Source organism: Neophocaena asiaeorientalis, unplaced genomic scaffold (assembly GCF_003031525.2).
Source record: "Neophocaena asiaeorientalis asiaeorientalis breed wild unplaced genomic scaffold, Neophocaena_asiaeorientalis_V1.1 scaffold1069, whole genome shotgun sequence".
Taxonomy (NCBI): Eukaryota; Metazoa; Chordata; class Mammalia; order Artiodactyla; family Phocoenidae; genus Neophocaena; species Neophocaena asiaeorientalis.
In genome coordinates, this window is record NW_020172205.1 from 248,396 (window position 1) to 254,671 (window position 6,276).

Consider the following 6,276-nt stretch of genomic DNA (forward strand, 5'->3'; position numbering starts at 1 on the left):
CATCACTGACTAGAACAGGATGAGAGACCTGACCTTTCCCATGGTAATATATAAGGAGTTTAAGAAGAATTACATGTGCCTTAGCTAAAGGTCTTGATTAAAATCCTGGTTCCACTATCATACAATATCCACGATTGTATGGTATTGCATGGTAAAACATTAGTCACACGATCTTGAGAAAGTTACACACCTCTCTGAATCTCAGATTCCTTGGCTGTAAAATGTGACTAGTAATTGTGACAATTACATGTGATACTGTATGTGAAAGGTCCTACCTCAAGGCTTAAAAGTTAAGAGTCAACAAATATTGAATACCTTCCATTACCACCGATCCCCCCACCCATCCCATCATATGGCTGGGATAAGACACAGTCCAACAGACAACACTGGACCAACATTTCAACAAAGTTGTCCACATTACGAAACAAAAAACCTCACCATTAGAGAGCAGAGCTCTCCATATTAACAGAACTTTGTAAATTCCAATATGGAGCAAACTTCCTTCATGGAAGTATGACAGGACAAACTACTCCTTATAGAACGGGTTATGGGATTTCCAGGTACTTATGACGAAACTCTTTCTCTTAAGGAAACATTACTTGGCGTCATTGTGACCAGAGGGCTTACCAGTAGAGAGCAGTTGGTTTCCCAGTACCAGGTTTAATCACTCTACCAGGAGGCAACTCAAGAGGCAACCCGGGCCTTTCATATTAGGGGGCCTCTCCAAGACATGAATCATTGATAGTAAAGACTAATAAAGAACTTACTTCCACCGGGCACCATTTAAAATGTTTTATTTATATTAACCGCTAATCATTTTACATTTGAGAAAAATTAAGGGCTTAGAGACGTTAAATAACTTAAGTAAGGTTACACAGAGATGGGATATAAATTCTGGCAGTATGGCTCCAGGCTCCACCCTTTTCTTTTTTTTTTTTTTTTTGCGGTACGCGGGCCTCTCACTGTTGTGGCCTCTCCCGTTGCGGAGCACAGGCTGCGGACGCGCAGGCTCAGCGGCCATGGCTCACGGGCCCAGCCGCTCCGCGGCATGTGGGATCTTCCCTGACCGGGGCACGAACCCGTGTCCCCTGCACCGGCAGGCGGACTCTCAACCACTGCGCCACCAGGGAAGCCCGCAGGCGCCACACTTTTAACTTCTGTACTGTACTACCCATGCTACTATGACCATTCTGTAACTGAGCACTCTGCCAGGTGAGCCGCATGCTTAGCATGGAAAAGTAGAATAGACTTCTTAGCCATAAGGACTTTATAATCTAAAAAAAAAAAAAATTCAAAAGACACAGACTACACCATAGCTCCAGGCACTCCCTAAAGGGAGTGGTTTGGGCAGCAGGTGTGACACAAATTCAGAGGAAATGAGAAAGGACTTCATGGAGAAGGCTGAGCTTAAAGAACAATGTTTTGTGCCTGATGCACCTTTCTAAAATGGTTTTCCTCTCATGGTTTGGGTCTCTTAATAATTGATGCAGTTTACTGAACCATTGATTCAACAACCAAGATAAGCATCATTGCTGGAATGATTAATTAGCTGTAATGAAGTTTGGTTGCCTCATCCAACCTATACATTTTCATTCTTCTCCAAGATCATGGCACATCTTTTTATATAGCTTGTTCTTTCTATGTTTGATTGTACTTTAATAAGCCTTATCCAGGACTTTTTTTTTGGCTAATAATCAATACCATCCTCCCAATAACTTTAAAAGTCTATAACCACCCCCCAAATGTTGGCTCTCTATATATTTGATGGCAAGGTCCTAGGTACCATGGGTTTTACAAATGTGTATATTGTTAGAAGCAAAATTTGAAACTCAGCTTGTATTTCGTTAGAGATAAAAAGGATTTCTGCACAACACTGCCTGCCTACCTTTGCCATATTCAAATGACAATTGCTTAGCTGCCATCTTGTGGCAAACAACACACACTGTTAAAAAAAAAAATGTATTCAACATTTCACAGTAAGAATCAAGATTTCCATTTTAATGCCCTCTTAATGGATGGTTCTGTATCCCCTTCACCTGCCCTTAAGGTAAACACTTTTTCTGTTTTTTCCGGTCTGAGGTTTGTTGGATGTCAGAGTAACCTCAACATTTATACTTCAGTAGTTCTTTTATGACACTGATTTTGCTCTACTTGAAAAAAAAATATCTTCCACTGGTTGGATGAATGCTTATAAATGCACAAAAATTTAATATTGCCCTTTTTTGAGACAAACTATGAAGTACGTGAATGTGAGACCACCACCCCCAGACACACACACACACACACACACACACACACACACACACAGTGTTTTTTAAACAGCGCTGTGTACTTCATTCTGAAAGACCACTAATTAGAGACAGTAAAATGAAATCTACCTTCACATTTTATTTCCAGTGATTTTATTTTCACTATTCGTAAAGTTGGTCAATTCAATTTTTGAACTTTTTTTATTTGTGTTGAGAACAACTTGGCTCCCACCTCTCACAAACTTTGATTTGCCCTTGGGTCTTCTTACTTATTCCAACCTTTAAGTTAGGACTTATATTCAGGCCTTAGATATAACTGGCTAGAGAATGTTTGAAGGAGAATTTGCTCCAGAATCAAGTTTGTTTTGCTGTGTTGCTGTACAACCAAGGAAGGCAATAACCATTCGTGTTTAAGTGTACTTTGTGTATACCCAGACTATCTAGGTCTATATCCTGAATCCTGGCTTAACATTTTCATGCTTTAGCTTCCACAAATTTAAAATGGAGATCATAACGACACCTACCTCATAGGGCAGTTGAGAAGATTAAATGAGTTAACACAGATAAAGTTCTTTGAACGGTGCCAAACAGAGAGTAAGAATTCAAAAAAATATGAGTTATTATGACTATTTATTGCTTATTGTTATACTCTGTATATTTTTAAATAACATTAGTATTGTTTATGCCTTTTTTCTCCCTAATGCCAGGTCATTCTGCTGATGTCTGACTCTCAATGTTCAATCATCTTGCTCTTTTAATTGGTTTAGCAAGTGTTTGAGTCCCTAATGTGTGTCATGCATAATACTAGGTACTGGAGCGACAAGAGTGAAAGGAACAGGCAATGTCTTAGCTCTCATGCAGCTCACAACTGAGATGGTATTGGATGATAAACAGATAAATTCATGAACAGCAGAATTTCAGGAATAACATGTACTAGAAAAAGTAGGACAGGGCGATGTAATAAAGAGTAAGGGAAACAGAAAATATAAAGACCCCCAAGCAGTAATCTAAATTATCTACAAAGTCAGAGGAATAAAAAAGAAGTCACAGGAAATGAGCTTAGAGAAGGAGGTAGGGACCAGATAACATTGGGCTTTGTAGAGCATGTTAAGGACTTTAGATTTTATTCCAAGTGCAGTGGAAATCCATCAGAGGTTTTAAAGCAGGGAGTTGCATGATCAGATGTATATTTGCTTTTTAAAAGATCATATTTTCTGTTCCATTACTTTAAAATCTGATAAGACTTATCTTCAGAGAATGAAGCAGATAAACAAATAAAAACAAATAAAAATGACAGAGATGACAAGAGAGTCCCTTCCTCAAGATGAATTGCATTTACACCCATGAGTTCCATGAGAAACCTCTTTATAACAAATTCTCCCTTTTTTGCATAATATTTTTCTGAATGTTTTCTGTTGATTTCCAACCAACCAAAATAATTCTAATTACTTCACTCTACCACCTCTAAACTTGCAAAATTCATTCTCTCCACCTTTCTCAAAATACTGATTTCACCTTTATTTCCCTTATAAACATCTTCACTGCAAAAAAAAAAAAAAAATACAGTCTTCCAATGTCCTACAAGTTGAAAGCATCTGAATCTAGTCTTTTTTTTTTCTTTTACTTTTTCTTTTTTTTTTCTTTCTGGCCCTGCCGTACAGCTTGCAGGATCTTAGTTCCCCAACCAGGGATCGAACCCACCCAGGCCACAGCAGTGAAAGAACCAAGCCCTAACCACTGGACCACCAGGGAATTCCCAGAAGCTACAATCTTTTGATGACACTCCTGTGTATTCTGTCTTTTTCTGTGATATAACTAGGAACCAAAGGATTAACGAATACAGGGCACACTGGGGTGCTGCAGACTGTGGGAAACTGAAAACGTCAAGTAATGGGAATAGACCCTGCCACACAGAAGAAACATGGTCTCCAAGGAAATACAATAACAGTCATATGGCATGGACGAGCTACTGACATAATGATTTTTTTTTTTCTTTTTTTGGAAGTGCCATGAGGCGTGAGGGATCTTAGCTCCCTGACCAGGGATCGAACCCGTGCCCCCTGCATTGGGAGCATGGAGTCTTAACCACTGGATCACCAGGGAATTCCCTGACATAGTGATATTAATGGATAAAAGAATTTCCCAAGTGTACAGAGCGTAACCACAAACTGTTAAGGTATTCAAAGATCTAAGCTGGCAGATAGCACCAAGGAAAGTCTGGTAGCTGGTAATAGGGCTTCAGTCACAGGAATATAGCTTGGGGTCATAACGGACAAGAACAAAGGAGGTTTTCCATCCCTCAAGATTTGGTAGCTTATCAGTACAGAAAAGTCTCAGGGACCAGAGAGACCCAGTTACTTGAACTAGGATAAAAAGTTGGGAAAGAACTACAATCAAATTTGCCTTAATATTGAATTCCTCATGTCTTGTGTAACAGCTCTGTGTATGTGTCCTAAAGCAGGAGATATGGATGTATCTACAGTTGGTAGGGGGCTGAGATCAAATGCATTGGGAGCATGGAGTCTTAACCACTGGATCACCAGGGAATTCCCTGACATAGTGATATTAATGGATAAAAGAATTTCCCAAGTGTACAGAGCGTAACCACAAACTGTTAAGGTATTCAAAGATCTAAGCTGGCAGATAGCACCAAGGAAAGTCTGGTAGCTGGTAATAGGGCTTCAGTCACAGGAATATAGCTTGGGGTCATAACGGACAAGAACAAAGGAGGTTTTCCATCCCTCAAGATTTGGTAGCTTATCAGTACAGAAAAGTCTCAGGGACCAGAGAGACCCAGTTACTTGAACTAGGATAAAAAGTTGGGAAAGAACTACAATCAAATTTGCCTTAATATTGAATTCCTCATGTCTTGTGTAACAGCTCTGTGTATGTGTCCTAAAGCAGGAGATATGGATGTATCTACAGTTGGTAGGGGGCTGAGATCAAAGACCCCAAATGTAGCGCAAATGTACTATATTGCCTTGATTTATGAATTGCATATCAGTGGAGAGAGTAGCTTCAAGCAGTGAGTACTCAATCTATTCGTAGCTTCAACTACTGTTCTCCTTGGAAAAGGTCAAATTTTTGAGACGCAGGCCTATTTTCTAACAACTCAAGTGAGACCAAAAAATAGCTTCTCAGAGGCACTAAACACTTCCCATTTGATAATGTTTTTCGTCTCGAGTCATGGAAACTAATGCCTTTATAGAAAAGCAAGAAAGAAGGCATGTGTGCACAGGGAATCAGGCAGGTCACCGAACACATTGTTGGCCACACAGCTACTTGCATAATAGTTCAGAGTAACGTGACTGAGAAATTGCATTTTTATACCCCTATCTTCCTCAATCTAAAGGGACTCTAGGCAAAGTGAAACCACTACATGGCCTCAAACAAAAAGCAAAGTCTAATGTTAGCTTGCAAGTCTCAAATTAATGTTTATAGTTACCTCCTCTCAAAATGCTGCTGCTTCAGTCAAGCAAGGAAACTTTATGATCTTAGTGGAGCTTTCCAGTTTAAGATTAAAAGAAAAATGTATGTTTCAAATGAGTCATTGACTTTCTGGACCAGAGCAAATCCCTCTGATCTTACAAGGGTTGGACTTCTTTCCTGGGCCTTTGAGAAAGGGACCGAAATTTGCTATGAAATGCTGTTTTTTATTTTCACCTGTGCCTAATGCAAAATCACTGAAGTGTCCAAAAAAATATCACAAAAGTCAGAACAGATTCTATATCCTCCATTACCCTACAATTGGAGACAGTCACACAGAGATGGTGAAGTAATCTAAAACACATAGCCTTGAAAAAGTAAATGTAAAATGTTGACTATGTGAATACAACAGAAGCTTAAGGACTCTCACTTTTGGTGCTAGGGTCAACACTTTCAAAGAATCATTGTTTAGTGGCACTTCCATTAAAAAGCCTTATTAATCACATAAAGGCTGCTTTCTTGATTTCAGTATTGTGTTATCCATCGTACTCATTCTGAAATCACCAGTAACGAATAAATTGATGCTGAATGCTTCTAGAGA